Source organism: Loxodonta africana, chromosome 1 (genome assembly GCF_030014295.1).
Source record: "Loxodonta africana isolate mLoxAfr1 chromosome 1, mLoxAfr1.hap2, whole genome shotgun sequence".
Taxonomy (NCBI): Eukaryota; Metazoa; Chordata; class Mammalia; order Proboscidea; family Elephantidae; genus Loxodonta; species Loxodonta africana.
In genome coordinates this window covers 90,123,446-90,143,691 of record NC_087342.1, presented here as the reverse complement: position 1 = coordinate 90,143,691, position 20,246 = coordinate 90,123,446, and positions in this window count along the sequence as shown.

Here is a 20,246-nt window from a genome sequence, read left to right as displayed (position 1 = left end):
CCTTCCCCTCCCACCAAAGCCCCAGGGTTCCTCCAGAGCTCTTACCCCTCGGAAGACCGCCGCTGGGGAGTCTGGGCCCCGGAGAGGCAGGGCCGGGGGTGGAGCCAGGCCGTGGGTGTGGCCAAGGCTTCCCAAGTAACCTCACCTGGGCGGACACTCGGGGCCCGCCTTCCTGGAGCTGTGCTCTGTGGGAGCCCTGGGCAGGCCGGCAAGGCCAAGCGGCCGCCAGACGCCTCAGGAATGGAGCGAAGTCCTTCACACCCCAGTGGGACATTCCACACCCCAGGCCTTCGACAGCCCCAGCCAGGTGGCATGGCGCGCCAGACAGAGGGGTCCACTAGGGAGATGGGAAGAAGCCAAAAAGTCCCGAAACCTTTGCCCCCACTTCTTACTCCCCCAAGAGAAATTCCTGGTTGGTGATGCCCACCTCGCCCCAGCCAAGGACTGGAGGAGTGGGAGGTATGCAGGGCTGGGGCCCAGCGGAGTCAAGTGACAGCGGAAAGGGGGCTGGAGCGGGCTGGAATGCGGGGCTCCGAGCCGAGCCGAGATTCCCAGGGGCCAGGGAGGGAAATCCCAGCCACCCAGGGGCTCCCAGAGCAGCGCCAACTACCAAGCGTGCCCATCCAACCATCCGTGACCCCGGAACCCATCTCACATCTCTTGCTTCACTCCCAACCCCAGAAGCCCCATGTCCTCCTGAACCCCCAAAGGACCCTCTGCCCATCCCCCATCCATGGCTCCCCACCCCTTCCCGCCAATGGCCTCTGGCTGCCCAGGAAGAAAAGGAGGGGAAACAGCTGAGAAAATGTGCAGAGAGGCACGTAGAGAGAGCCGCTCAAGCCCACAGACCACCCAGCCGCGCAGGGAGCCCAGTGAAGGGAGAATGGACCAGATGGGCCCCCAACACTAGCTAATACCCCTTCCCTGAGGTACAGCTGCCTGAGGGGAAGTGCAGGGTCAGCAGCTGGGGACAGCCAGAAAGGGCTGGTGGGGTGGGGGGACTGGACAAGGCTCTGGGCATGAGTCAGACTGATAGCATTGAGTACAAATGGGAAACTGAGGCCTAGGAGTGCAAGGAAGAAAAAGGGATGTAGTCTGGAAGAAAGATGATACAAGAGCTCAGCTGTGGATAGCCTGGGGATGGAGAAAGAAGGGACCAGGGACCAGAGGAGGGAGGGGAAGCAGATGGCCAGGTGGGGGAAATGGTGGTGAAATCCAGAAGGAGGTAAGAGGTAGAGGGAGACTGAGGCTGAGGAAAATGGGGTCAGAGAGGAAAGGGAGGATGACAGGGGCACACACAGCAAAGGTGGGAGATGAGGGGCTCAAGGAGGGAGAGTGGGGTTGGGGGAGAGAAGGGCTGGACCAAGTGAGTGAACTGGAGCAGACACAGAGGGGATGGGGGGATGACAAAAACCTCAGAGAGGGTGACAGGAACCCAAGGAGACCTGAGAAGTGAGCAGATGATCGAAGGGGCCAAGAACAAGGGCAAAGGGAGAAAATGGAGTTAGAGTGAAACAGAGATGGGGAAAGAAGAGGGAGACTGAGGCACAGAGGTTAAAACTAGGGAGCTGAGAGATGAGATGTAAAAGAGGCTGAGAAAGGAAGGGGGCAACTGCAACAGACCAGAAGGCCCAGGACTGAATCAAACCTTGTTTCTGGGCATCCGGACACAGAGCCCCAGCCCTCCCTCTGGGGACAAACTAGCTTCCAGTTCTTGGCACGGAGGGGAGGAGGGGGAGGTTGGGGAATACAGTTGGGGCCGCGCTTTCAGCCCGTTCCCCTCCTCCCACCCACTGTGCCTCCAGCCAGGACCTGGTCCCACCCCACGAGGGGAGGGCCCGGCTGCAGTCCCCACTCCTGCCCTTCCAATTCAGCTTGGGCTTCCTCCCCCTCACCTCCAGCTCGGGGTTCACTTGGGTTCGGTTGTCCCCGGCCTCGGGCCTTTGGGGTTCCAGGCCTGGGGCTGCCGAGGCCGCCGGGCTTTGTCCGCGCGTCCAGGGCCCCGGGGCCGCGGAGCAGCTGCCCGGGCCAGCTGCGGCTGGCTTCGCCGTGACCATGGCAACCCAGCCGGCTCCCCTCCGCCAAGCCTCCCGGCCCCCGCAGAGAGGGAGGGAGCAGACTGGCCGCGGAGAAAGGGAGGGGAGGCAGAAGGCTGCGAACAGAACCAAAGGGAGACGACAGACAAAGACAACCCAGACAAAGGGAGATGAAGCGGGCCGAGTGGAGAGAAAGCGGCCTTAGCTGGCTGTGGTGAGAGCTTTAGGCGGTGGCGGGCTTTGGCCCTGCTGAAGGAGTGAGTCCTGAACAGAGAGGCACGAGAGACTTGAGGGAGGAAACAGATTAAAAATGACTAGTGGTGGTCCTTGGGAGAACTCCTTCTGGGTCTCTGTCAATACGCTTCCTCTACCCAGGACTTTTGTGCCCTGGTGACTCTGGTTTGGATTGAAGGGGGTGAATGGGAGAGGAGTATTAAAGGTGCCTTTAATCACCATGTGAAAGGAAGCAAAGTACCAAATGGGAAAGGGAGAAAGCAAGGTCTTGCCTTCCGAGAGGTGAGGATCGAAATGCCACTCACCCTCTGGCTGATCTTGGCAGAATCGTACACCCCCCCGCCAAGTTCCCTTGCCTATAAAATGGAGATAATAATACTGTCCCTGAGTCTGTGGGGATGATAATACGATATTCCAGTTGCTTTCCAGTTGGCTCCAACTCATGGAGACCCCATGTACATCAGAGTAGAACTGTACTCCATAGGGCTTTCAATGGTCAAGGTGTCGCTGGGTGGACTTGAATCTCCAAACTTTTGGTTAGGAATGGAGCACATTAACCATTTGCACCACCCAGAGACTCCTAATATGAGATAAAGTAAAGACGCATCTGTTGGAAGCAACCATCCAAATGACGCTAACATGATCTCCCTCTGTGTCATTCTGAATTCCACTTCCCAATTCATTCCACACAGAGTTACTACTATGGGTTTGCCCAGGGCAGGATGCTGACATTAAAAGCTATGAAAGATACTTTAGGAAATATGACCCATTCCCTGTCCCCCGGGCATTTATAGTCTAGAGGGCATGTCAGATGCATATATGTATGTGATAAAAGACAGGAGCCCTGGTGGTGCAGTGGTTAAGAGCTTGGCTGCTAACTAAAAGGTCACAGTTCAAATCTACCAGTTACTCCCTGGAAACCCTGTGGGGCAGTTATACAGTCCCACAGGGTCACTGTGTATTAGAATTGACTTGAGGACAATGGGTTTGGTTTTGGTTTTTTTTTTTTTTAGTAAAAGGCATGATAAAGCCATGCCATAGGCAGAGCTGGAAGGGGCTGTGAGAATACAGAGGAGAGGTAAGCCAGATGGAGAAGGAGGCAAGATGAAGGAAGAACTCAAGGGTGAGTTGGAGCTTGATCTGGGCTTAAGTCAGGCTAAGATTTTGCAGAGGTGAGGGAAAGACATTCCTGGCTGAGGAAGCTGAGAGAGGAAAGGCAGGGAGGAGTGAATATGGTTACATGAAAATGCAGTTGTGACTGGAAGGTGGGGTTCTGTTCTGGAGGGTAACCCCAGAAAGGTAGGTTTGGAATCTCGTGCTATAGTTTGGCTTATTCTGAAGGCCAGGAGGAAGAACCTTAGCATTTTGAGCTTAGAAATGGAGTGATTAGGTTTATGATATTTTAAAAGTGGTTTCTGGCAGCACTGCGATGGATGTAATGTGAGCCACAATGGCTAAGGGGTGGGGTTCCAAAGCCAAGCCACCTGGCTCCACCACTAGTCATCTATCTGGGTGGCTTTGAATCTCTGGGTTTCTGTTTCCTCATCTATAAAATCCTTCGTATGAGGTTATTTGTGGTTTAGTGGCAGAATTCTTGCCTTCCATGTGGGAGTCCAGGGTTTGATTCCCAGCCAGTGCAACTCATGCACAGCTACCGCCTGACTGTCGGTGGTGACTTGCGCATTGCTGTGATGCCGAAAAGGTTTCAGCAACTGGTCATGGGGATGATGCACAAGCGAGCAGTGTTTCCTTCTGCTGTGCATGGGGTTCTCATGAGTTGGGGGCTGACTCCAACAGCAGCTAACAGCAACAATAAAACCCTTCAGAGGACTCTTGTGGGATGAAATGCTTTTAAACAGTGCCTGGCACATAATCGGAAACCCTGGTGGCATAGTGGTTAAGTGCTACGGCTGCCAACCAAAGGTTCAGCAGTTCAAATCCGCCAGGCGCTCCTTGGAAACTCTATGGGGCAGTTCCACTCTGTCCTATAGGGTCGCTATGAGTCGGAATCAACTCAACAGCACTGGGTTTGGTTTTTTGGTTTTGGGCACATAATCAGCACTCAGTAAGTGTTTGTTTTTATTATTATTAGACTGAGGAGAAACTGAGGGTGAAAGGAATTAATCCCAGCTTTATCCTGCCCTCACCCCCCTGGTGTTTCACTCTTAGCCCCCAGCCAGGAAAAACACCAGAAAACCCAAACCCAGTGACTTCGAGTCAATTCTGACTCATAGTGACCCTAAAGGACAGAGTAGAACTGCCCCATAGAGTTTCCAAAGAGCACCTCGTGGATTTGAACTGCCAACCTTTTGGTTAGCAGCCATAACTTTTAACCACTACACCACAAGGGTTTCACCAGCCAGGAAAGCCATGAGGAAATGGTGCAATCCTACAGGAAAGCAATCCACATGCTAGGAATTGTCCCAGTGTTTCCACCTATCACTTAATTGTCTCCTCCCGGTCATCTGAGCTGGGCAGGGCAGGGTTTTTTTATAAAAAGGAAACCAGGCCCAGAGAGGTTGTAACTTGCCTTAGATCTGTGGCAAGTTGCCACTTGCCACCCAAGACCGTTCCTAGGTTCCTCTACCTCACTCATCCAAAAAGGAGGGAAAGGGAGAAGGGGCTAGGACTGGGGATACTGAACCTCTGGAACCCTGCTTCCCTCTGGAACCCCACCTTTCATAGAGCTCAACCATCTGGAGTCTTTTTTGGGCCTCATGGTCCCTGCAATGAACAGGAAGTCCACTGGGGGGCGTGCCCTGAACAGGTGACCAATACTAATTTAGGAGCCTCCAGGGAAAGAGATTAAGCATGGGTGTGGAAGAGCACCAGAGGGGCAGGTGGGGAGGGAGAAGTAAGCTTAGAGTGGTTATGGGGCTGATTAGGGCAAAATATCCCAATATTCATATACCAGAGTTATTGTCATTTATAGACAGAATCTTAGAATCTTCACTTTCTCTTTTCTGTTGTTCTTTACTGAAAGTCCAGGGAGCTCTCAGCAGCCCCTTGGCCTCTTCCTGTTAAGGCCCACTGACTGGCTACCCATCACCGAGCCTGCTGTGTGTCTGGCTCTGCTCTCAGCACTGACCAGGCTCATCTCATTTGGCTCTCACAGCAGCTCTGTGATGTGACATTTTGAAATATCCCCACTTAACAGGGGCAAAAACTGAGGGTTAGAGAAGTCAAATAACTTGCCCACAGACACATACATAGTAATTGGCAGATCTGAAATTCAAACCAGAGTCTTTTCTACTCCAAAGCCAAAGCTAGACTAAGCATCTTAGGCACTACTATTTTTCTAATTCTAGGCGTCTGTAATAAAATCTTATCCCTTCCTTTATAGTGCCTAAAGACCATCAGACACTATCTTTAACTCCTGTGACTGCCTTCATCTCCCAAGAATACTGCTGGCCCAAATCATTCTTGTTTGTGTATAAATGAATGCACAGAGGTCCAAAATGGCAGATGATTTGCTCAGGGTCACACTGGAAGCCAAGGTCAGAAAATTTATTGTTGAGTCGGTCCCTGGATCATGGCAACGCCATGTATGACACTGTAGAACTGCTCCATAGCGTTTTCTTGGCTGTCATCTTTATGAAAGCAGCTGGCTAGGCCTTTGTTCCACGGTGCTGCTGGGTGGGCTCAAACCACCAACATTTCGGTTAGTAGCTGAGTGCAAACCGTTTGCACCACCCAGGAACCTCGGACATATGCTAGGATAGTGTTTCTCAAGTGAGACCCTGGGCTCCTGAGGACCCAGGAATGCCCTGTGAAAATTATTAAATTCCATGTTTTCATTTCATTGGTAATTTTTTGTATCATACAAGCTTACAGCATGTTCTAGATCATATGTAACTGATCCCTGCCCTGTGATGTGAGTGCTTGCATTTGTGCTTATGTTTACCTGCTTGTGGCCAGGAGCCTTGGTGGCGTAGTGGTTAAGTACTGTGGCTACTAACCAAAATGTCAGCAGTTTGAATCCACTAGTTACACCCTGGGAGCTCTATGGGGCATTTCTCCTCTGTCCTATAAGGTCATTATGAGTCAGAATTGACTCGAAGGCAACGGGCTTGGTACTTTTGGTTTTTGATGGCCACGTTAGCACTTCTTTGTCTTGGGCTAACAAGAAAAGAACAGTTGCATCTGTACCAAGTGAAGGCCAGGAGACCTGTACTAACAAAGATTTCTCAGTAATTCAGATAAACACAAGTAGGGGGAGAACTGAGTCATCACTGAGCACACAGTGGAATATCATGCATGCATTGGGTAGCAGGTATGTGTTCATGCTGCCAGCAGCAACTTCATTTCAGAAAAACAACACTATTATTGTCAATAATATTAAATTCATGTTATTTGCATTTATTTGCCTTTCTACTTTTGTTTGTATGTATTTGCTACTTTGTTTTGGTTTTATAATTGTTTAAATACTGAAGTGTAAGGCGTTTAGAGTTACCTATTTTTGCACACATTTAAGTTATAAAACAATTTCAGTCAAGTCCAGGAGAACGGTTTTCCTTTCAAAAGGGCTCACACATTACTCAAGTTCTAGGGCTAGAACTAAACTTGTGCTGCAAAGGAAACCTCCAGTGATGGAATCCCTACTTAAAGAGAAATCTCCCTTACCCTTAAGATTCAGTGCAAGGAATTTAGAACCCCCCTATCCTAGCTAAAACCCTGGTGGCAGGGTGGTTAAGTGCTACAGCTGCTAACCAAAAGGTCAGCACTTTGAATCCACCAGGCACTCCTTGGAAACTCTATAAGGCAGTTCTATTCTGTTCTAGGGTCGCTATGAGTTGGAATCAACTCAGCTTGTTTGTTTGTTTGTTTTTGGTTTATCCTAGCTAAACACCATGAAAAGAATTCAGCTTCACCCCAACCCTGAAGTGAGGAACCTAGGCTTCCACCAACACTGGCTGTAACAAGGCGCCCTTTGCTACCTCCTCCCAGGGTGGTATCCGAGAAGATTAAGTAAGGAGCCCAGACTTTCATCTGCTACCAGTGGTAAGAGGCCCTCCCCACTCCTCCCCGGCCACATACACACCAACACACACAGGGGAGGTCACACCTGAGCAAGACATGAAGGATGAACAAAGTTTTCTAGGCAGAAAAGCAGGAAGAGAGCATTCCAGGCAATGGAACTGCATGTGCGAGACCTTGGAGGTGTGAGAGAGACTACTCACAGGTTTCAAGAAGAAGGAAGGAAAAGGTGAATTGCAAAAGATGACATTGAGCAGGTTGATCAGTCACAATGCTTATGGCTGCAAGTACCAGAAAAGTAGCTTAAACAAAAGCTCTGGGAGGTTCTGGGTTAATTTGGTGGGTGGGTGATGTCATCAAGGACCCAACTTCTTCCCATCTTTCTGCTCTGCCACCCTCAGTGTGTTCGGATTCATTCCCATAGACGTTGGTTGGCTGCCACAGCTATAGCCATCACATCCTCAACAACCACACAGAGAGGCAAAACACCTCTCCCAGAAGCGACCAGCAGACTTTCCTTAAGATCTCATTGGTCCTGGAGCCCCACTCCTGAACCCATTATGGCAAGAGAAATGGAAGTGGCAGGGCTGGCTTAGACCAATCATAATTATACTTCCTTTTTTTTTTTTTTTGGACAGGGAAGGGACCACTTCTCTGAATATATGGTAGGGAAGGCACTGAAACAATAAACAAACAAATTTTGTAAACTTTTTGCCCACAAGGAAGAAGGGGGTGGCTGTCTTGTGGGCACCAAAAGTTTCTTCTACAAAAGACTTTCATGAGATCGGACAGGCTTTCTTGAAAGGACTTGCCTGCCATGCCAAAGGGTTTGGAACTTATCCAGTAGGCTCTGGAGAGTGTTAATAAAATTTGAGCCTGGGCATGATCAGATTTGCATATTGCTATAAAGGATGGAATGAACGGGAAGTGAGATTCCAGCCAGGGGTGCAATTATAAGGCTATTTTTTATGTTCTTCTAGTTCTAAGTCATGCACACACCATGAAAATACTAGCAGATGGATGGATAACCCATCACACTTTCTGGATCTCTTGGAGATCTCCACCATGAACCTCACAGCTCTTTAGCCATGGGTGGAACTAACCCAAGTGCAAACAGCAGACTCTTACTGCCTTCTTGGGATTCGGAGCTGCCAACAAAGTGGGGGTCCTGAAGGCTCAGAGGTGGTGGTGGGAGGGGAACTGACAATGTTTTAATTAAAGGAAGCTCACACACGTGCTAAGTTCTACCATCAATCTCTTCCAAGAGACTCCCATGTCTTATACAAGGTACCAAAATGACAACCTGAGACTCCTGTTGTTGTTAGGTGCTATCGAGTCAGTTCTAACTCACAGTGACCCTAGAGGACAGAGTAGAACTGCCCCTTAGAGTTTCCAAGGAGTGGCTGGTGGATTTGAACTGTTGACCTTTTGGTTAGCAGCCAAGCTCTTAACCACTACGTCACTAGGGCTCCTACTAGCCTAATTTTAGACATCGTGCCATAAACTATATTTCCATCTATGACACATTCACCTAGAAGGGAGGGGTGTGCCCGGGCACTTCTCACCTAGACTCTTGGGAAACCACTGATGAGGACTTCATAATGGCCTGCCATAGCTGGAGGATGATAGTGATACACCGACAAAGTGGCCCATGGGGGCATCTTCTGTTCTGGGCACCTGCCTCCCTGAGTCCCTCTGTTCATCAGATAAATGGTCTCCCACCACTACACAACCATGTGATCATCAGTTGAGGCTTGAAGTTCATATCATATCCCTGAATGATGGCATTCAAACTTCTCCTCTGCCCACAACCAGTGGCCGGGTATAGGGTATTAGCCACCTTCTGGAGGCATTCCACAAGTCTAAGCAGATATCCATCTCAAGCAAGGCATGACACATGTTCTCCGTGAAAACACTGCATGGGAGGTGGGGGCGATAAAAGGGGAGAATGAAGGTGGGAGGTGGGGAGGAAACTTCTCTGCAGAGATCTACCCTCCCATAATGGGATCAGCCTTTTAAATGATTAAACTGACTTTATAACATCAGCTCCAGGATATCCTACTGACAGAGTAAAATTATTTAAATTACGAAAGGACTCCTCACTTGCTAACAGAATACACAGTCCCATTAATTAGCATCTTCTCAACTGTGTGTTTACAGATTGATACACACTTAACAGAGGGAGGAACTGAAAGTTTCTGTGTTCTGAGCCATAGAACCAATCAAAAATAAGGCAAATAAAGGAATCAGAACTCTTAATGGTTAAAAAATAAATAACATGTATCTGGTTTTTCCTGGACAGGAAGCTAAAATTCCAGGCTGTTGTTCACTCTTGGATGATGGTCAGGATGAGCTGGAGCCTCAGCTGAGTTTCCCTGGAAAATACACTCCTCATCTTTGGCTCCTGGGTGTGTCTGTCACTCGTGGCTTTAGTGGGAAAGACCGAGGCTAGGATGAGAGGCAGGTGGGGCTCAGCCTTACTGTTTCTCTTCCAGGATATTCTCCCTGAGAGCCTTTCCTCACCCTGTAGTCTCACAAAAGCAAGAACACATCTTTATGTGCCATTTGGGGGTTGGGGAGCCTTTTCACACACAGAAAACCCCAAGGAAGGTTGGTACTCAAGGGCTTCAGGGCCCAAATCCAAATAGTCAGAGTCCCTGCCATGCACGGCTCCCCTGGCCTTTGGCCCGTCTCCGCGTGGAGTTTCTCTCAGCCAACAGAGAATGTCCCTGCCAGACCTCTCTTAGTTTCTCACCATACCTCCTTCTTCAGCCTTCCTCTCCCCAAGCCCTCTTTCCGTTCACTTTCTCTAAGAGTTTCCCACTTCGCCAGTGTCCCCCAATTCCTCGGGATTAGCAAACTCCTGGCCTTCTCTTATATTTTAGGGGTATTCCCAGGCACCCAGCCAGTCTCTTTACCACTCAGTATTGCTCCTGGGAATTTGAGAACCATGTGTGGGATGAGGGAAGCTTTTCAGGAGAGATGGTGCTTTTTTTTTTTTCCTTCCTTTGGTTGTCATTGAGTGTTGGAAAAATATTAGACACATCTAGCACAGCAAGGGTTAATCTCTTGCACTAGGCCCCAGTAGGTCAACATAGCAGTGGGGTGGGGAAGAATAGGGCTCCACTTGGTAAGGCAGGCTGTCAGAGCCTATTTTCCTGAGAGTTGACAGGCTTCACACACAAGAACTCACCCAAGCAGAAGCAGCAGCCAAGCACAGTGAACTTAACCCAATAACAAAGTCTTGGATGTTAAAATTTAATTCTCTCTCTCTCTCTTTTTTTTTTTCCGGTCTTGCACCAGAAGTGTAGAAACCTTGGTGTAGAAACCGTGTTTACTTTGTTCACCACTGTACCACTAGTGCTTAGCCCAGTGTCTAGCATAGAGGAGAAATTCAGGAAATATTTGTCAAGTCAAAAAATGAGTTGGGAAAATATATTTTTTAAATAGAAAAACACATGTACACCAATGTTCATGGCAGCACTATTCACAATAGCCAAAAGGTGGAAACAGCCTAATTGCCCATCGAGAGAGGAATAGATAAACAAAATGTGGTATATACATATGTACAATGGAACATTACTCAGCCATAAAGAGAAAGGAAGTCCTGATACATGCTATGACATGGATGCACCCTGAAAACATTACGCCGAGTGAAGTCAATCAGTCATAAAAGGACAAATATTGTGTGATCTCATCTATATGAAATATCTAGAATAGGCACATGTACGGACCAAAGTTTGTTAGTGGTTACCAGGGGCAGGAGGAAGGGGGAAAGCAGAGTCATTGTTTAGGAAGCAGTGAGCTTCTGTTAGCGTGAATGGAAAATTTGGCAATGGATATTGATGACGGTTGCACAACCAGGTTAATGTAATTGATGTCACTAAATTGCACACAAGAAAAACATTTAAAAAAATTTAAAAAAAAGAGCGAGTGAATGTTGTTTGTTCCCATTCCTACCTAGTCCGGTCCTAAGGATTCATGCCTCAGTCCTTGCAAAGAGAAGGCTAAATGGCACAGAAGCTGTAGTTCTAAAAGCTCTGCAGGACTCTGAAGAACACAGCTTGGGTGGCCCTCAAATGAAGTGGAACACAAAAAGGAGGGAAGCATTTCCCCACTGGGCATAGGTCCTCCCCCACCCCCATGTAGAACTGGTGCCTCCAAACTGGAGACAGAGGTACAGTATCCTAGTTGAGAGAGCAGAGCCAGGCAGCCAGTGCCAGTGAGGGCCGGTGGCAGAGGCAGCACTGGTTTGGTGAATTCCTTCCGATAGAGACAGCAACTGTGTCCAGCAGAAGCAGTGGTGTCCAGCATCAGTGGCTGCAGGGAGAGGAAGGCGTGATGCCCAATGGGTGTAGCAGTCACACTTGAAGGACTGGACTCAGGAGCATGTGGGAGGCTTCCCTCAGACCCCCAGAAATTCTTGGGCAGAGAAGGGGACTTTGCAGAAGTTGAGAAGTGACACTGAAATTTGGGTTACTACTTAAGGTGACTCCATTTGCACATCCCTACAGGATGTGGGAAAACTCATGTTACACTTTTGGAACCCAATCTTGAAATACTATGAGTTTGCACCACAGACTAATGATTACTACTAGGAGGAAAACTCACCCACTGATCTGTTGGTGATGCTGGTAGTGGCATTGGTGGAGTCCTGCTGCACTGTGCCTTGGGGGAGGTGGACTAGAAGCACAAACAGAAAGAGAATGTGAATGCAGCTTCACCCCAGAGCTTCTGGGGATGTGAAGTCTTCTGAGATTCCCTAGAAGATCTTAGGTAAGTGGGTGGGGCGTGGTGTCTGGGGAAAAAAAAAAAAAACAGTGGCCTTTACCCAAGACAATGAGCTTCTAGAAAATTTGAACCTCTTCCTAAATAAAAGAGGGGAAGGATAATGAGGGAAGAGGCCAGCACCTTTACAATTTTAAGCCTGGAAATGACCCCATGAAAATAAGACATTATTCTAGAGTAGAAAGGAGGAAGCCTCTTAAGCCTCTTGAGGAAATCAAAGGCATTCTTAAGTCAAGAACCACCGGAGCAGAAGAAGCAGCCAAGCACAATGAACTTGACCCAATAACAAAACCTTGGACATTAAATTTTAATTTTATTAAGCTCAAATCCAGGGAAAGCGGCTTAAGTGGTACCACTATTTAATACGTATTCCCTACAGTTTGGGGAACTCGGTGAGCTGATGGCTGACTCATTTCTGAAAAAGCACAAAGCCAGGAGACAACATTTTGATCAAGATTCTACAGAAGGGGAAAAATGCAGAATAGAATTTCAAATTCTCATGGACTCCAGGCTTTCTGGAGCCATGGAGGCTGAATGAACCTCTAAAACTATTGCCCTGAGATAATCTTTAAACCTTAAGCCAAAAATATCCCCTGAAGTCTTCTTAAAACAATAGTTTAGCTTAGCTAGTAAAAAAATATCTGCCGTGAGCATTATTCTCTTTTAAGAATTACATGGGATCAAACCGACAGTAGCAATTCAAAAGAATAGATAAGAATCTTAGGTGGCAGTGAGTTTATATTAATTGGGGAGGAATAAGTCAGAAAAGGAGGATAAGAATGGATGCACAACTGGAAGAACGTAATCGATGTCACTGAATTGTACATGTAAAAATTATTAGTTGGTGTATATTCTCAGGAACAACAACATCAAAAAAGTCAGGATGCCTGGACAATGGGTAGGAGAGAGATGCTGATGAAGAGTGAGCTACTTGTATCAGGTGGACACTTGAGACTGTGTTGGCATCTCCTGTCTGGAGGGGAGATAGGAGGGTAGAGAGGGTTAGAAACTGGCAAAATTGTCACAAAAGGAGAGGCTAGAAGGGCTGACTCATTAGGGGGAGAGTAAGTGGGAGTATGGAGTAAGGTGTATATAAGCTTATATGTGACAGACTGACTTGATTTGTAAACATTCACTTAAAGCTCAATAAAAATTATTTAAAAAAAAAAAAAGTCAGGATGCTGGCTAGCTGTCCTAACGGTGGAGCTAAGAGAGGCTGCTGGGCTATGGGGCAGCCAGCCTTTCCAGATTGCAGAGGACACTGGATACATGATGTTTCCTGTGGAGCAGATGTCAGGCCAGCATAAGAGAGAGCCAAACAGATTATTTTAGATCCCAAGAGGGTCACTTGAAGGGATTTGATGATCCTAATAGAGGAGTAAATTGCCAGAGTCTTAGAGGCTGCAGAAAGAAATATGACTGACCAGCCAAAGGAAAGGCATTTGCCCACATCAAGGAATCAACAGGTGAGAAATTTCAGCACAGGGGAGGAGGTGTCTCAAAAAAATCCATAAAGCGCCCAGTGAAAAGAAGAATCAGCTATGCCTAACCACCCAGTGAGTCTTTATGCCATCTCACGACAGTTCTAGCCAAACAAGACCTTTCCTGGTCCCTTTTGGCCTCTCTACCCACCATTCTAATCCTCTAACAGTTAGCAAAGTAAGGGGAGGAGTGATAGAAGCATTTGTTAGTACACTGGTTTGGCTGCTGGGGGAAAAAAAATCTGTATCTTAAAAAAAAGACAAGAGTCAATCTATTTCTCATGCCATAGCTTCATCATTAGGAATCCTGGACCGGATATAGTGACTCCATAGTGTTGGGAACCCCAGCCCTTCAATGTTGCTTGTTCTGCCATTCCCTACAGTGCTGTCCTAATCAGAAAGTTTAAAATGACCCATCACCATATCTTCTGGGTCCATTTTCCAGCCGATGGAAAGAGAAGGGGAAGAAAGGTGACTTTCCTGCCCTTTGAGGGCATAACAAAAGGTTACTCATATCATTTTTACTCAAAGCCTGTTGGCCAGAAGTTCTTCACATGGCCACACCTAGGCTGCAGAGGATGCTGGGAAATCTAGTAGAAATTATTCAGGATGGCTACAAGTCCAGTAAAAAATTGTGAGTCATATTAATAAGGAGACTAGATATTGGAGGACAATATCGGTTTCTGCCACAAAGCATGAAGGGGGAAAGGAGAAGATCATCATACATTTCATTTCTCACTGAATGGCACAATCAAAGGAAGGTAAGAAGCTTCACATTTAAAAGAAGTTTGAAGTTTTTACCATTATATGAGACTAGACCATTTAGGAAAAGACCATTTAAGCACTAAACTACTTGGGAAATTAGATGACCTTTGGTTGCCTACAAATGACCAGAAAGATCATGAGGATTGCCCTAAATTTCATCTACGGGCAGAGGGAGAATGGGTCCCACAAAATGGCTTTAAAGGAACAGACAAAAATCAAAGGAAATTGCTTCTTCTTGATCCGACTGTCAGTTGAAATAGGAGAGGCTATAGTAACAAAAAGACCTTAAAGTTTTGGTGCTTAACTTAATATAAGTTATTTCTTATGTAACAGTCCTGGAGTTTGCTTTTGTAGGGCAGAGTCACAGTGGCTCTGACATTTTAAACTCATGGCTTCTAAGGTCTAATGTCAAGATCTCAGTCAGGCAGAAGAGGGAAGTGGGAGGTTCTTAATGGATCAGGCCTAGAATTTGGCATATACATTTCTGCTCACAATCCACTGGAGAGAACTTGGTACATAACCACACCTATTTGCATGGGAGACTGAGAAATGCAGCCTATGCTCCCAGGAAGAAGAAGGTAGTTTTAAGTGGGCAGGTGTCAGTGTCTACCACACGCCTCACGATACTTTTTTTAATTTCTAAAACCAGTTGCCATTGAGTTGACTCCAACTCATGGCAACCTCACATGTGCCAGAGAAGAACTGTTCCCCATGCCCCATGATTCTTATTTACTTAATATAATGATTATACAATGAATTGCCAAAAATCCCAAAGTCTTTGGACCAAAGATAATTTCTGGCAGGGTTGTACCAGGCCCAGAGAATGAGCCATTTTACATGCTGGCTGGAACTGTCTTCTAAGAAGCTGGAGGAGTAGCAGAGTCAAAATGGGAAAAGAAAAGGAGGCTGGTACAGAACTCATGGGTCCCGCACCAGGAATCTCTCTGGCATTAAGGCAGATGGGATTCTGGGGCAGGAGGTTTGGTGGCACCTACACAGAGTTTAGAATTGTGGAGACCCACAGGTCCATACCATTAAATTTCATAGCAACTCTTAGAATTCAAAAGGAGAATCACCATATGTAGCTATTAGAAACCTCTTCACAGAAATAGAGAAGAGACCCTGATAAGAGAGAGGACAGATATGTCTCACCCCATTAAGTCAGGAGTGTTGGGTAGGAGCAACCCATAAGTCTCCAGTGATTAGTGACATCAATATAGGGAGAAAAAACAAAAAGGGGAAATCTAAGACATTTGCAAGGGCTATTACTTGGATCCACAATCAACGCCCATGGAAGCAGCAGTGAAGAAATCAAATGATGTATTGCCTTGGGCAAATCTGCAGCAAAAGACTTTTTTAAAGTGTTAAAAAGCAAAGACGTCACTTTGAGGACTAAGGTGTGCCTGACTCAAGTCATGGTATTTTCAGTCGCCTCTTATGTGAGCAAAAGGTGGACAATGAATAGGGAAGACTGAAGAAGAATTGATACCTTTGAATCATGGTGGTGAGGAATATTGAATATACCATGGACTGCCAGAAGAACAAACGCATCTATCTTGGAAGAAGTACACCCACAATGCTCCTTAGAAATGAGGGCGATGAGACTCCATCTCAAGTACTTTGGCCATGTTATCAGGAGGGACCAGTCCCTAGAGAAGGACATCATGCTTGGTAAAGTAGAAGGTCAGCGAAAAAGAAGAAGACCCTCAGTGACATGAATTGACACAGGTGCTGCAACGACGGGCTCAAACGTAGCAACAATTGTGAGGGTGACACAGGACTGGGCAGTATTTCATTTTGTTGTATATAGGGTCACTATGAGTCCCACAAAGGGAGCACTTTTGGACTCACCATCTAATTGCTGTGCGGTCAGGATGGCCATTTCCTGGCAAAGTGTAACAGTGCCCTGAACAACTCCTAGTGACTGAGAAACCATGATCTGCTGGGAGGTGCCAGGAAATACCAGATGACCACTAGTATGAGTCACCATGGCCCCTTTAATGGAAGAAGCATTAGGATCAAACACCTTGGCCAGCTCCAAATATTTGGGCCAATGGGAAGGGTGTGGCCCCAAAATATGGTTTTATAAAGCAGCTCCCCACCCCGGGTGCCCCGGAACTCATCAGAGTCATTCACTGGCAACTCTCGGGAGCCATTGCCCTGCAGCAGGAGTCTAAGTGGTGCTCGTCCTGCCTCTGTAACTCCAAATCAGCCTGACATGTCCACGAATGGTGCTCCCATGGCCCATAAAGTTGAGCAACAGGAGCCACAGACCCTTGGAGTCTGCGCAGACAACTGTCTCATATCTTTTGTTCCCAATCTGCTCCCATTCCTGGTAGATACTGACAGGGACTCCTCTCCTATCCTAGCCTTGCCTCGGAACTTGGGCTCCCTGGCTTGGTGCTCAACTTTCTCCCCAGGCCTTATCTTGGGTCCACCCTCTCAATTCTTCCAACTTCAGTTGTCTCAGCTAAGATACTCTAGTCAACCCCTGTGGACCTAGAGCTCTTTCTTCAAATGTACAGACTGGCACCTCAACCATCCCCCCAAAAGGGATGGCCTCCTGCATTTCTAAAAAAAAAAAAATTTCTAAGAGCAGCAAAAAGGCCCTCAGGCATGGGGGAAATCTCAAGGCAGTTAGGATTGGGCTTAGGTGTTTCCCCACTTGGACCCTGGAGCATCCCCAACGTTTCCCAGAGGGGATACAAAGCATGAAGGTATCAGACTCCAGTGGTATAAGTAAAGCTGTTCCCTCTACTAATGGACACACCTGGCCATAACCATGGAATAAGCACCCTTTGGGAGAGTCTGTTAGGTGGACAGGTAGGAACTAGTAAGAGCAGTCTTCCCTCTGCCCATGTGCACTGAGCTACAACTTGGACCTACTCATCATATAAAGGTCGGTCAATCCTTCCTGAAATTTCACTTGTCCAGGTTGGAATCCTGAGGCAAAATTCTAGATCATAGTGACTGACTGAACTTTCTGCCTGACAGCTAAGTTCTATCATACATTCAACATAATTCTTGGGAATACAGTTACCAGATAATTCTCATTCCCTCTTTCTTTTTAGCCTCTGTGTTTGGATAGAAGACCAGAAACAAATAACATGTTCTCAACTTCACCTGAGCATGACAAGGTCTAGGGGCACAAAAAATGTTTTGTTGCATTAAAAGGCTGGGACCTTTATCAGGCTGCCTGAAGAACACCCCAGGAAAGGCATGGAGGCAAGGGCTGTATCTCCAGGGAAGTCTTTTGAGACAACAAGGGTCAGGTCTCTACCTTCGTCTTATCCAGCCGACTGGTGGGACTCTACACACAAAGAGTGGTTTGTGCACCCCAGGAGTGGTTTCCTTAACGTGTGGGCTCAGTGTCACCAGTTCTCAGACTCCTGTCTCTTCTTATTGCAAGTTAAATGCGTGACCTGGGCCTGGAGATATGGGTACCAGCCTTCTGGAAGGACACCTGGAGGCTTTCCACCACTCTCTGCCCCTTGGCTATTCTTTCTTTCTTTTTTTTTTTTTTTTTTCCTTTTAGCGGATATGTTGTTGCTGTTAGTTGCCATTGGCTCCCGGCAACCTTACATGTAACAGAAGGAAACCTTGCCCGATCCTGGGCCATCTTTCCAGTTGCTGGTATGTTTGAGCCTATTGTTGCAGCTGCTGTGTCAATCCACCTCTTTGAGGGTTTCCCTCTTTTTTGCTGACCTTCTGCTTTACCTAACATGGTGTCCTTTTCTAGCTATTGAATCTTTCCTGATGACATGTCCAGTCTCACCATCCTCATTTTTAAGGAGCGTTCTGGTTGTACTTTCTCCAAGACTGATTTAACAGATACACTGAGGTACAAATGACATACAATAAACTGCACAGATTTAAAGTACACACTTTGATAAGTTTTGTCATATGTACACACCCATGGAACCACCACCATAATCAAGATAGTGAACATATCCGTGATCCTCAAAAGTTTTCTCATGCCCTTTTGTAATTCCTTTCTTCCTTTCCTCCCACCCCCCATTCCCAAGCAACCACTGATCTGCTTTCTGTCTCCATAGATTAGTTTGCATTTCCTAGAATTTTATGTAAATTAAATCATACAGTATGCATTCTTGCTTGTCTGGTTTCTTTCACTCTGCCTGTCTACTTTAAGTGATACCACTCTGAGAGGAGACAGTTCAGCTCAGAGAACCCTGCCAAGAGCTCACGCTATGTCCCGGTGCAGCTGTCAGGTGTCATAGGTTCTGGTTCGGCTATAGAATTTTCTACAAATATGCAAAATCTGATTTCTGGTCAGTGGATCACTCTTCATGGGCAATAAGAAATATTTCCACTTGAAGTTTTTGACAAAATATCTAACCTTGAAGAACATATTCTCACCCTCTCCCTCCATCCCAAATTCTTACCAAAAGCTCAATTGAGGGAAAACAAAGTCCATGGAGGATTGCTTGAAGAATACGCAGTCCCACCAGTTCTGTGGATCATGCAATTGCAGAAATTTGCAGTAATGTTTATTTGGGTCACGTTGTTTTAAACCCTCATAGAATTTCTTAGGGAGCACCCCTGTGTGGTGCAGCTCATGTGTCCAGCTGCTAACCAAAAAGTTGGCAGCTCAAGTCCAACCAGAGACACCTCAGAAGACAGGCCTGGTGATCCACTTCCAAAAACTCAGCCATTGAAAATCTATGGAGTACAGTTCTACCCTGACACTCACGGTGTTACCATGAGTGGGAATCGACTGGTCAGCAACTGGTTTTTTTTTTTTTTTTTTTTTGGTTTCCAGAATCTCTTACACTGAGTAAAGTGTGCTTTGGTATTGTTGCTCTCAGCTTGCAGTAGCTCCATAAGAATTAGGTGTAATGCTAAGCATCTAATGATAAAATGATATGATATCTGGAATTTGTTTTAAAAGATCTCCAGAAAGAAAAAAAGAAAGTGGTATGGTAGATGAAATGAGTATGGCAAAATTTTGAGCCATTGAAGCTTTGTAATAGGTACATGGAGAGTCATTACACTCTTCTCGCTACTTTGGCATTATCTTTGAAAATTATCATCATAAATAGTATTTTTTAAGCACTTATAAGACATTCACCATTGCCACTGGGGAAGCCAGCACAACTTGCCCAAGGCAAGGTCTTGGAAGCTCCACAGACACTTCCAAACTCCCTGAGGGACCAAATTACTGGGCTGAGGGCTCTGGGGACCATAGTTTCATCTCATGGAACATCTAGCTCAATTGGCATAATATAGTTTATAAAGAAAATGTTCTACATTCTACTTTGGTGAGTAGCTTCTGGGGTCATAAAAGCTTGCAAGGGACCGCCTAAGATACTCCACTGGTCTTACCCCTCAGGAGCAAGAAAGAATGAAGAAAACTAAAGACACAAGGGAAAGATTAGTCCAAAGGACTAATGGACCACAAGTACCACAGCCTCCACCAGACTGAGTCCAGCACAACTAGATGGTGCCCGGCTACCACCACCGACTGCTCTGACCGGGATCACAGTAGAGGATCCTGGACAGAGCTGGAGGAAAATGTAGAACAAAATTCTAACTCACAAAAACAGACCAGACTTACTGGCCTGACAGAGACTGGAGAATCCCTGAGAGTATGGCCGCTGAACATCCTTTAGCTCAATAATGAAGTCACTCCTGAGGTTCATCCTTCAGCCAAAGATTAGATAGGCCCATAAAACAAAACAAGGCTAAAGGGGCACAGCAGCCCAGGGGCAAGGACTAGAAGGCAGGATGGGACAGGGTAGCTCGTAATAGGGAACCCAAGATTGTGAAGGGAGAGTGTTGACATGCCGTGGGTTGGTAACCAACGTCACAAAATAGTATGTGTACTAACTGTTTAATGAAAAGCTAGTTTGTTCTGTAAACCTTCATCTAAAATATAATAATAAAAAAAAAAGAAATTCATCATTATCTCTATTAAGGAATATTGTTTAAGATTTTCTTTGCTAAT